Consider the following 13,447-nt stretch of genomic DNA (forward strand, 5'->3'; position numbering starts at 1 on the left):
GATCAATCATTGCTCCTTACATATGCTTTATTTACCTCTCTTTTAATCCTTTGTTTACTTTTCTTTTATTTTCCCAACTATTTTATCCTACATCGCCAAACACATATAAACTCAACCATTTTCATATATTATATAAACTTGTTATCCTCATGCTTCATTTGATATCCACTTTGAGTTCCACATCGATTCAAGTATCAAGCGATACTTCAACTTCATGTTTATATAATAAGACTTGAGGTTAACAAATGATTCAATTAACATTTTTGTTTAAAAATAGAAACCAAACCGTACAAACCCAAACTAATAACCAAAACAACAACCTAATGGGTTTGGGTTCGGCTTGGTTTTATAAGTTTCAAAACCGAGGTTAACGGTTTTGGGTTTGGATTTAGGTCAAAATCGATCCAGCTCGGCCCATGCTCAGTCTAACGACTGTAGTGACAACTCAGAATTTTTTTTGGGATACCCTTTTACTTTTCCCCGACTCCGCCACTAGTTGTAACAATTGAGGATTAGTACAACTAAATTGATAATCCTTATGCTCTTAAAATTAGAAACACTAAACACATTTGACAATTGAAATACACAATTATATATATATATATATATATATATATATATATATATATATATATATATATATATATATATAGGGTTAGGTTATTTTGTTTTTACTAACTATTGTGTGCCAGAATGCACAAATCTGGACCACCGGATGGAATAGAATCAAAGATCATGATCTGATGGTCTATGATATCACAATAGGGTAACATGTACCATATAATCACACAAATTCTAGCATAAGGGCATTTTAGTCAATCAACCTATATTAAAAAAGGAAATTTTCGGATTTTTAGGGATAATGAATTCATTTATATTTTAAAATCTGAATATTTTAAAATAATTCAAATTTAAATCTGATTTTATTCTGTCAGAATGTCAAACATTAATTAGTAAAGATATTTTCGATTTTATTCTTGTGGAATATATTTCCAATGCATATATTTTTGATAATTAACCTGATTTAATAACTCAACATATATTCTTCATATACATTCAAACGTGAATACAAAATCATAAATATTCTTACAAACTAATAGTCTTATACAATTTAATATAGTTATACATATTCTAACAGAATATCATCAAAAATGAATAAAAATATTAAGAAATAGCTTCTTAAATATACAATTATTAAACAAATACACATGCTCTTCATCAAAGGTCTAAATAATGCACTTCATTCAAACTATGATGAAAATGTGATATATTATCGTAAGAATGTAATTCTTCGCAAAATATATTTGTTGTTGACCTCGATTCCAAATCTTTCTCTTGTATGATCAATATTGAATTCCTTCTTCAAAGCCATTCTGAAAGTATAAAATGCATTATTCATTAGTATTACCAATGAAGCTAATGTACTTGTTGTTAACAAACATTCTTAAAAGACATTCTAACAGAATGTATTTCTACAAATAAATTCTGACAGAGTACAAGCATTACTTATTTTATAAAAACTATATATTATAGAATGATAGCATATTCTAATAGAATGTATTTCATTTTTCCTATCTTGCAATTGTTTTTTACTTTTCCTATCTTGACAAATAAGGAGATTGAAATCGAATTCTGCCAGAATAATAGACATTCTAAGAGTTTTGACAGAATACATACCACATGACCAGATTCTAATAGAATGTATTTCATTTTTTCTATCTTGCAATGTTTTTTACTTTTCCTATCTTGACAAAAATAAGGAGAGATTGAAATAGAATTCTGTCGAATTCAGTCTCTTAAAACCCTAAATCCACAAAAAAATAAATAAATAAATAAATAAATAAATAAGACAATCAACTTTCAAATATTAACAAATTTGGAGCATTCTAAAAGAATAACAACTGTAAATTTTGATAGAATGTAGTAGACATCAAACAATTGTAATTTATTCTAATCGACATTTCATCGAACACCTTTTAGGCACACACTGTATCATCACAGATTCTATCAGTTGTTACTCATTAGTCAAAGATTTCATATAATATAAACACACATTTATACAGATAAATGCTTGCAGCAATTTTGTATCCTACAAATTCATATTACAAATCAATAACAAAACATATTTCTAGAAAATCATAGCGTACCTTGGTGGGTTGGTCTTTGCCTCTCTCCTAATCGATCTATCATCCACAAACGGTGATGTGGTGGCCAATAACAAATCGTCTAGTATTGCAGGAATCAGAGAGAGGATAGACACAACCGTTGACTGAGTGGACACCCTCTAATTACCTACTGCTTGAAGGAGGCATCTTCGTTGTTGCTGCTTCTCTTTTTCGTCTCCGGTCGAAATCAGCGACGTGGGCCGAGAGGGATAGAGAAAGGTGAAGATCGACACGTAAATCAAAGGGAAATCGAACTTGCCCAAAAGGAACAATCGTAAAAAAATGAGAGGTGATAGGGGGAACTACAAAAATCGATGGAAAAATGTGTGTGAACCACAACAATGGGATGGCCGGCAATTTGGTTAGGGTTATGAAGATGCAAAGGTAGGATTAGAGAAAGAGAGGGAGAAGAGATAATAAAGGGAAAAAATTGATGTACACGTTTGTAAAAGAAATATATTAGCTATTTATTTGGTTCCCTTAATTGTAGGGATTTATTTAAATGATCTCATTAATTGCTAATGCAAAAAACCGAAAATACCCTTTTCTATTTAATTAATTATTTAATTATATATAATTTTTTGATTGGTGCATTTAGGCACACAATAATTGCTAAAAACATTTGAACCTACCTCTCTCTCTCTCTCTCTCTCTCTCTATATATATATATATATATATATATATATATATATATATATATATATATATATATATATGTCTAGGTTATTTTATTCTAACTAATTGTTGTGTGGTTGTAGGAATGATTGTGAGCCATTCATTTTACTTATTTTAAGAAAGTGAATAATCCATATTATTAAATTAAAGATAATTATAAAATATCATCTATTTTAACTTTAAGAGTATTTTTAGTCAATTAACATAAATTTAAAAAGGGAAAATTGCATATTTTAAGGGATAATAGATTTTATTAATTTTAAAAATCTGATTGTAGGGATGATAATTCTCGGATATTCTATTAGAATATGTTTATCAAAAATAAAAATATTCTTGAACCATAAAATTATAAAAATATTGTTGAACGTGTTTCTTGATCATGACTTTAAAAACTTCTTGTAAAATAACAAATTCTTGAATCATCAATTGAAGAATAAAAAAAATTACATTAATTCTTATAGAATGCGGGTAACAATTGTGATAACAAAAGTCAATTCCGTTAAATAAAATTTCAAATTTTATTTATTCTGTTAAGTTCGTAAGGGTTAGAAAACCATTTAAATTATATAAATAAAATCTATACAAGTTTCAGAACCAAAAACACTCGAAAAATCAAGTTTTTCCCTCAAAAAATAGCAAAACTCGTTCAACTATGCGTTTTTGGCCGATATCCCTCGGGCCGAAAACCGATCTTGGTCAAGAACCCACCTCTGGCCGAAAACCTAACCATTATAAAGGTTTTCATCCGAGAACTTGTTCATTTCTCACCATTTCCACCCAAAAACTCTCTCATTCTGCTCCCAAGGATCACCTAAGAACACTCATACATTCAAGTGGAAACCTTCAATGTTCATATTTTTCCTCAATAACACCAAGAACACCAATAACAACATTCATATCTTCAAGGGCCGAAAACACCTGCAAAATTGAACACCTGATTTCAGTCGAAAACCAGTTTCCGACCGAGAACTCATCCAGACCGAAAACCTGGTTCTTGGATTTAGCTAGACCGAAAACCCTCCCATTCACTTCAAACAATTTCGGTAACTATTCCTAACACAAAAAACAATTGTTTTCTAACACTTTAAATACTGGTTTCGCTAATATAAATAGAATTATGTATTTAATTATCATTAGGATACCGTTAATTCTGCGTGCATCAGCTCGAGGGTCATCTTTCCAGCCTCGCTGTCCAACACGTGCACAAACAATTATGAGTTCATACCCCTATATTTTCACTATTTTAAACGTTTTAAGGGGGGGGGGGGGGATACAAGTAAAACACAAATGAATTTTGTGTTAATATTCAAAGGATTTAAAACAATTTTAAAGTACATCAAGTCGTTTCATCTGAATCAAAATATTTTAAAAAGTGTTTCAAACTACTTCAAATATTTGATACTTTTATTTCGAAATACAAGGTTATATGTATATGTCTTATACATATATAAATACAAATTTTATTTAAATAAATCTTTAACCCTTTTGTATCATGTCGAGCAAAAGGGTATCTTTTTTATCGTTTCATATAGTTAGACAAACTGTTTAGCTACAAGAACTTTCAATGCATACAGAACATACATTTAAACTATTATAGGTATAGTTTATGGAATACCACTCTTGATCACTACTACAAGTGTACACTACTAAAATAATTAATTAAGTATAATTATTTTATATTACTAAGTGCACTACTACAGGATAATACAAACGAATGCTAATACAAGAGAACACTCTAACACTATATGTAGAACCAGTTACTAAGTGCACTACTATATATATATATATATATATATATATATATATATATATATATATATATATATAGGATCCGATAACCAGTAGAATGAGTGATTTCCGCTTCATTTCTTGTTCCTTGTTTCGTTGTGGTGCTTAGATCAGATTCACACAATATACTACTTATTCGATCATGGTTATGTATAACCTGTATACACTAAGTAACTAATGGGGGAAACAGATTTGGGTCAGGTCACAAAATACATGTACAACAAAGGTCACTAAATAAAAGAAGTACATACTATTTTCTAGTACAGAACTTACCTTTCCGTAAGTACGTTTAACTAGGGCATACATACAAAAAGGATTGTATACAAACATAACTATAATTCAACGCTTTTACATGTGTGAGTCAACAAAACTTTCATTTCTTTACATCAGAAGACATAGGATTTTCGGAAGGAACAAACCAAGGTTTTTCAAAGAACATACTTTCTAAATACAAATGCTTATGAACTCAACAAATTTAATGTTGACACTTTTTCAAAACCACTTGTATTCATAAGACACTAGTAAACAGGTACTCGTGTAGTTTCTAGAAGACAGAGCATTGGTATCTTCAAGTCTTTATTTTTCTATTTACTTTTGGACTCAATCATATCTGATTCAAATACAATGTAAACACTATATTATTAATACCATGGTTGTTGTTGCTTTGATTACTATTATTCAATTGTTGTGATACTTAAACATGATGTCCTTCGCCCCAGAACATTTCCGCCTTTCTGGTTTGGGGGTGTGACAACAATTGCTAAGAATTACATTTATTGTTACTAAGTAAAACTAAAAATCTTTCAAATCGAAAAATACATTCTAAAAGAATAATGTTGCTAAGAACCCCTTTCAATTTTGTGGTCCGTTCTTCAAGCATCAGCTTCTGTGTAAACAAATTCAATGCATATATCAGTGAGAAAATATGCATATTCCATTCTAATAGAATTGGAATTCGTGATTTCATTCTGATAGAATTGGAATTCAAGATTCAGTTACGGTATGCATTTTGCTGGAAAAGTATCCAAGTAACATAACATATCCAAGAGAACCTAAAACCAAATATCATTTGTTCATGAAACACTTTATAGCATTTTACTAACAAAAAATGATAGTGGAAAGGGAATGTTGATTTGATGAATTCACCTGGAAAAAGAGACCATAATGTTCTTCTTCTTGAGAAGTATCTGTGGACATAGGTGTCATTTTCATGTGTTTTCTACACCATATGTTTGCCTTATAAATTAAAGAAGAAACTTAGTCTACACTGTAAACTGATCAAATGGTCTAAAAGTTGAGTATAGAAGTAAAGGACAATGTACCTTGGTTCCTAAAGCAAGCAATTGATTGAGGCATTTGGAGGTATCTGATTCTAGGTACGTTGTAGCAACTTTCAAAATGGTTTTGTTTAACATGAACTAGGATACATCAAGACATGTGAAGTCTTCCTAGAATGTCTAGACCAAAAAGTTAAGGTCACAATGTAGAAAGACAGACCAATTATCGTCACCAAATGCATTAACACAAAAAATTCAAACAAATCAAACCAACAATATAATGAGAATGATACTGTTAGACATTCCAAGATAGAAACTCGTTCATTTTCATCAGCAACATCTAACTCCCCAAGTTCAAAAATTAGTTGAGTTCGGCTCTCAACCACCTGTAGAAGTAAAACCCCAATTTAAAAGTAAGAACACAAAAATAATGCTACTAATGCATTATAGAGAATACCACAACAAAAGCAACGAAACCCTAAATCCCATAGGAATGGGGTAAAGGGGAGGGTAGATATGGCCCCAAAACCTTCAAATCAACTAAAACCATGGTGGGAAATTTTGTGTAACCCTCAACATTTCACTTATAAGGGAACTCACAGTTCACATCATAACTAATGTGAGGCTAATGACTAATTCCAACCTATTAATATTTACAGGAACTCTGATAAATCAGATTCTTATTTCTAAATGATTTTCCAGCCTCATTACAATTGACCTTACTAGCTTGTGATTAGCGGTTCTTATCCAACACATCAGGTTTTGATCAGAAATTTAAGAAATTAATTGACAAACATCGTATTCTCTATCAAGTTATATTTAGGCACAATTAAATCATTATAAAAATTTAGTGATAAAACCTGACCAAACAATGGACCTAGAGGTTAGGGTGAAATGAACTTGGAAATTAGCCCTTAAAAGTGAAAGAAACTTACATCTGAAGCTTTAATGGCATCGAGCAAGCTCTGAATCTCATTTCCAGACGGCAGCAGCTTCGCTGCTTCTCTCCCATGACACAGCAACCCCAGAGACTTCTCCCTCCTCATGATCTGAAAGCATCGATACCCTCTCGGTCTACTTTTCTTTTTCGTGAGACGAACATTGAACCAAGAGTCACACCGCTGTCTTGGTGCTTTCCTCCGTGACTACCTTCGGTTGTTCCTCAACTCCCGATAGAATGCTAGGGATTTATTTAATTAGGTTGAAACTCAAAGCCAACAACATTATAGGGAATATTTATGGAATTCATTTACCAAATTACTAAATAATCCTTATTCATTTAATTAATTATTTTTATCTACAGTTGAAGGAAAAATAGGTGGTAAAACTTCATCCAAAGAAGGTGAAATGGGAGCCAATACATATTTAGCTTTATCAAGATCTAAGGAAGAAACTTGCCCAAATTCCTTTTGTGCTATCTCCAAATTCCTCTAATTTATAATTTTTGAGCTGACAGACAACAGTTTGGAATCAAAAATTTAATGCAGCCTAAAAAAGATGATGAATGGGAGCTATGTGTGTGAGTGTGACAATGTGTGAGGTAAAAATACGTGTTATTTTGTTTATAATAAACAAATAAATGAATAGATCAATTGAGTAAGTTGGCATAAGGGGTAACCAGGTTATCCATTCGTTTTTAGAATAAGGACTAATTAGACCCGACAAAAATAACTTTATTCCCTTAAAAGACATGAAAACAATTTATGGACTGAAATGGTAAAGTCAAAATACATAATAGGGCTGTTGCGTCATTTTCTCCTAAGATAACTGTTGGGTTTTAGTATAGTACAACATCCTATGGAGCACATATAACCATAATAGCTTTGGATCTATGTTTTCTCTAATTATACATGCAACAAAATATCCAAAGCATAAGCCTACAACTAGCATAGAATTTTGACATATAAATCATAAAAGTAAGTTAGAAGATTACCTCTTTGTTGTAGTTTGTAGGAATTGGTCTTTCAAGAGCCCAACACCTCTAGTGTGATGCCCCAAATATCTTATAACAAACCAAGAACAACAAGAGGAACTTGAGAGAGAGGTTTAAAGACACAAAATGTGCAAGGCTTCTCTTAACATCACTTGTGCACATTTTTTGCTTAGGGGTTACATTTATATAGTGTGGAATCCAAGAGTTAAACCCTAATCCACTTCCTTGGGCCTTAATCCAATAATCCATATGATAAACCCTTTGGGCTAACTCTTCATGGAGTTAGTCCATTACTAATCAATATGGACTATTAGCCCAAACTATATATGTATCACTTATTTACTTTAATCAGTACCCGTTAATTTAATTAGTCTATTTTGGTAACTAAATTAATTCCGAATTAATTCTTGATCAATACTAATTAAATAATATGATTTCTCTTATTAATATTTTATACTTATAATATATTAATAAAGCACATTAACCTCTTTCTCAAATATCCATCCTATTAAATTGTTCCACAGTGTTATAACCCAGATGGATCATGCTGTATTGGGTCAACTACATACCAATTATAGTTATGGGCTTAGAAACATAATCCAACAATAACAATAATAAATTTGTTGCTAATAGAGACAGAAAGTGCTGACACTAATGGAGTTTATTTGTTTTGGGCCTTTCTGGGTCTTTATATTATTGTAATAATATTTTGGTCTTTTGTGATGGATCAGACATTCCTATATCATCTTTAAAGTTTTTGAAGTTTAAAAATGTTTAAGTTAAAGTAAAAATGGTCCCTTGTGGTATGTATTTTTTTCAGGTTTTAGTTAAAACCCCGATTTTTTGGTTTCATGATCATTTTGGCTATGTTTCTATGTAGACTTGGTCCATCTCAAAATTGAAATGACTAAATTACCCTTATTATATTTATTTTTCATTATTTTTATAAAACTATTTATACTTGTTAAAGAAAATTAAGGACCCACACATCCTCTCTCTCTCTCTCTCTCTCTCTCTCTCTCTCTCTCTCGTGTAGAAACTCAAAAACACATACATTTCCTGAAAATAAAAAAGGTTATTGTCACTATAGCCTAAACTTGTTTAGTATATTGGTTTAAAAAGTTGTTCTTGATTTTTTTACATGCTAAGGGCATAAACTTATGTTTTACTTGTTAATAAATGAATATATCACATTTTAAGCCGGTTTTACTGGTTACAATAAGTTTATTTGGTTTTTTATTTTCCTTTTTAAAAATTAAAATCTTATAGGGTTATTGTCATGTCTAGGGATGTTAAGTATTTGGATAAGACCGAATTGTTCACTTGGATAATTTTGATTGGCTATTTGGTTTAGATATTCAGATTTTTAGATTGCTTTTCAACAATACCAAATTATTCTTTTGGATTTCAAATTTATTTTGGTTTATAAAATTAGAACCGAGTAGTCGTAAAAAAATTGAATAACAATTTATTATTTATTTATTTAATATATCTTTAAGTATTTATTAATTTTATAATTTATTTTTTCAAATAAGTTCAAAACACTTCACCTAATATCAAACATTAATATGCATTTTTCTCAAAAAGTTTTATCTATAAAATATTAAACTATAATATATTTTCTTAGTAGTTGTTTATAAATTTTTTAAATCACCACTGAATAATTTGTTTTTGCTTCTTCTGTAAAAATTAGATAATATTATAATTATATGTCATTTTAAAATGTTTTCGTTTTTGAAAACCAAATTATAAAAACCGATCGAATGAAATTGTAATTGAATCGGATCAGATCGTATTTGAATTTAGTTTTGACTATTCGGATTCATATTTTAAAAACCGAAATCATTTTGAATTTACATAATTGGATTGGAATCCAAAGGAACACCCATAGTCGTGTCCCCCTCCTCCACTTTATCATCGCTGTTGTGCTACGCTAATATCCTTCTTGTTATTTTCCACTACTTGAAGGAGATTAATTGGAATTGTTAATGACATCATTATCCACATTCTTTCATTCTCTTCCTTTTCTTCTCTCACTCGACTTTTCAAAAGGTTGTGTGTATTACAAAGAACGAAAGGAAGAAAACTAAAGCGAAAGTCATCGTCACCGGTTGGTTCTAGATTTGAATCACCGTCTTCCATGACCACTGATTTTGGTACAAATGTCTCCATCAAAAAATGTCTCTGCCATTTCTTATAATTATGTCTCCGATTGTTGATTTTCAACTAGCTCGTTAAGATCAACAGAGTATTCTGTATCGTTCTCTATGGATCTGATAATATATCCCACGTAGTGGTGTCGTGAACTGTAAGTATTATTCATTGCCCTTGCAGAGTTTATTTTCATATGAATCATGAGTCTGATTTAGTCTTCTATGATGCTTAATTTCTCTATTTTTGGTAATCTGTTTGGTTGCCAATGAAAGAGATAGAAGTGAAACACGTGAATTCATTCTGGATTGGTGAATTTTTTTCTACAACCTAACATATGCTTGTGATTTACAAAAGGAATGTGTGATTAAAAATATACCCTAGAAAATTTTGATTATAACATTCCCCTTTCGAGATTGTAGCCATTGTTATGTACCAACTTTTACAAGTTAACATGTTCTTCTGTAAAGGTTATAATGCTTGATGTGGTTCTTGTAATTGATTTAAGTAATCTAAAAGTAAGAGCAGATTCAATTTGGGATAAATGTGTCTGTGATTCTGCTTGCAAGTGTGGAAGAAGTTGTAGCGAGTAAATTTTCATCGGTCTTCACTATTTTTACAGTTTGATTTGAATTAATCCATTTCCCCACTTTTTCTGTTAGAGTGAAGATGGATATCAAATTATCAAAATCGAAATTGATTGTGATCTTAATTTTAGATTGTTATCCATTCCCATTTTTCTGTTTGATCTGCATCGATTCTAGATTTCCTAATGTTTGATTTAATTTGATGCTTGATTTTAAGTTCAAGAGAGGGTGGGACCATATTTTTTTTTTATTAATAAAACTTTAAATTATTTAGAAAAAAAAATTAATATATATATATATATATATATATATATATATATATATATATATATATATATATATATATAAGAAGGGTAATTTAGTTATTTTAGTTTTGGGATGGACCCAATCCACACATAAACAAAACCAAAAGGACCACAAAGTTAAAAAAATCGATGTTTGAATTAAAACCCAGAAAGAATGAATATCATATAGACGATTTTTATAGTTTTGTCTTATGTTATTTAGAACTTAGAGCAACATCATATTGAAATTATTTATTTTTAAAAGAATAATGTTATTTTTCAAATAAGCTTACAAGTGTGTCACAACTCACAATTTCTTCTCAAAGCCATTTGCTGCAAAATAAGGGTGCCATCAGTTTAACTACCACTATTTTTACTCATAAAATCCCTTGAAAATAGCTTCAATTTTATACCCATAAAACCATTTAACCTTAAACATTGAAAGAAACAATTTTGCAAAGTTGTTCATACAAAACTTAAAGAAATGATATAGATTTACAAGCATTCATTCTTATGCAACAATGATTATCCTTCCATTTGAAAAAAATCAAGAAAATAACATTGAAGAAAAAATTTGTGTAAGATAAGAAATTCCAAATGATGGAAAGGACACCACATGTCCATGTTAATTACCTCTAGTTTTGATCTTGTTTCTGTCCTTCGATCAAACAACCATCAACAAAATCACACTCCCAAAGCAACAACCCATGAAACACTCTTGTTTTCATTTGTAAATTGTGGTTGATCTCAGTTTTTGTGTACAAAAGAAAAGGCAATGCATATACACATTTTAACCTGTAAATCAAGGTGTAAGGGACAAGTCTTTAAAACTTCAAGAAAAAAAATAAAAAATAAATTATAATTTTGAAAAGAAAATATAATGGTTTTTTAAAAGGATTCATAATAGATTTGCTTAGTTTTATGTATTTTTTTTATGCTTCATATTGTGGGCATTAAACTAATTTTAGTTATAGTATTTTTGCCAGTTGGGTAAATAGCAACATAAAGAAAATAAAAATAGGTTAACAGTAAGAATTGTGTTCTTGAATTGCTTCTTATTATTGAAGAACAATTGAAAATATATACAACAATATTGCTTGAATAGTAAGAAAAAATTGAATAAAGAAACTAGATCAACAAACAAAAATAAAGGGGAATCCTAATAAAACTCAAAGTCCTTTACTCCCTCTCAAGATGGAGTGTGAAGATCTCGAACACCCGTCTTAAGAAACGGAAACATGCTATTCCAAGAGGTTTGGTAAAAATGTATGCCAGTTGATTGGTGGTAGCGATCTCATAAGGGGTAATTTCTTTAGGCTCCACACACTCACTAACAAAGTAGCAATCCATTTAAACATGCTTTGTTTGTGGAAAACTGAATTGTTACCATTATGGTGATTTTCCTGATTATCACAATAAAAAGGAGTTGGTTCTGATTGATGAGCTTTTAAATTAGAGACCAACCAACGAAGCCATAATAGTTCACTAACTATGCTTGCCATTGACTTGTACTCAACTTCAACAGAAGAACAGGAAACAACATATTGTTTCTTTGTTTTCTAGGATATATGAGCACCTCCTAAAGTAAAATAATAACCAATTTGTGTCTTTTTGGTAAAAGGACAATCAAGCCGATCCTAATCACAATATGCTATAAGTTTTAAATTTACCTTTGCTGGTGGAGAGATTCCTTGTCCTAGTGTAGTTTTAAGATACTATAAAACACGCATTGCAACATCAGAGTGGGGCTTTCGTGGTGAAGAGACAAATTGGCTAAGCATATTTATGGCAAGAGTGATATTTGGATGAGCGACTTGTAAGTACAGCAAATTTCTAACAAGACCTCTATATTGTCCAACATCAACAAGTGTAGTGTCTTCTGCATCATCTAGATGGATGTTTTGATTCATGGGGAACTGGCTAGGTCTACTGCCTTGTAGACCACTATCAGTGAAAATGTATAACACATACTTAAGTTGACTAACGAAAAAACCATCATTGGTTCATGATACCTTAATGTTGAGGAAGTATTTTAAGGGACCAATGCCTCTAATACTGAATTAATCGTCTACATACTTCTTAATTTTTGCTATCTGGTGAACATCATTTCCCAAAAGCATGACATCATCTACATATACGAGAGCGACAAGGTAAAGCTTGTTATTTTTTAGGATAAGTAGAGAGTGATCGGCAATGGAGTGCTGAAACTGACCTTTAGAAGTGCTTCGGTGAACTTTTTGTACCAATTTCTAGAAGCTTGTCGTAGTCCATATAATGACTTTGTAAGACGAAAAACACGTGTATTATTCTCCTTTGCAAAATCATGGGGTACCTTTATGTACTCATCAAGATCTCTATGAAAAAAAAACATTATTCACATCTAATTGATGGATGGACTAATTTTTTTGAACAACTACAACCACCATGGTGCAGACGATTATTAATTTTGAAACCGAGGCAAAGGTGTTGTGAAAATCAACTCCTTTTATCTATGTGAAACTCTTTGCGACAAGCCTCACGTTATATCTTTCTATTTCACTAGTCAGTTTGTATTTGATCTTGTATACCCGCTTCGAATCAATGGCCT

Source organism: Lactuca saligna, chromosome 6 (genome assembly GCF_052625555.1).
Source record: "Lactuca saligna cultivar CGN05327 chromosome 6, ASM5262555v1, whole genome shotgun sequence".
NCBI classification, from domain to species: Eukaryota; Viridiplantae; Streptophyta; class Magnoliopsida; order Asterales; family Asteraceae; genus Lactuca; species Lactuca saligna.